Source organism: Haliaeetus leucocephalus, unplaced genomic scaffold, assembly GCF_000737465.1.
Source record: "Haliaeetus leucocephalus isolate CR32 unplaced genomic scaffold, Haliaeetus_leucocephalus-4.0 Scaffold245, whole genome shotgun sequence".
Classification (NCBI taxonomy): domain Eukaryota; kingdom Metazoa; phylum Chordata; class Aves; order Accipitriformes; family Accipitridae; genus Haliaeetus; species Haliaeetus leucocephalus.
Window position 1 is genome coordinate 117,767 of NW_010972681.1, and position 256 is coordinate 118,022.

Sequence of the window (256 nt, forward strand, 5' to 3'; positions counted from 1 at the left end):
TCTCTAGCCGGTTCTTAACAAACAACACGAGCCTATTCAATATACAGGGTCCAAAGATCAATGCTATTACGATCATTGCGAACGGCCCTATCAAGGCAGATATCAGGGTGGTCAACCATGGTGAATGGTTAAGCCATGATGTGAACCAGCTTTGCTGTGCTTCTCGTTCCATTTTCCGTTTTTCTAATCCCTCTCGCAATTTGGCCATAGTGTCTCTCACTACTCCGGTGTGGTCCGCATATATACAACACTCTTC

General features: G+C 45.3%; 1 protein-coding gene across 1 annotated transcript in view; it reads left to right on the plus strand.

The window, feature by feature from the left end:
* The window catches only part of AUP1 (ancient ubiquitous protein 1), a 19,938-nt gene that overhangs the window by 7,869 nt on the left and 11,813 nt on the right, over positions 1-256 (plus strand). The window lies entirely within an intron of this gene.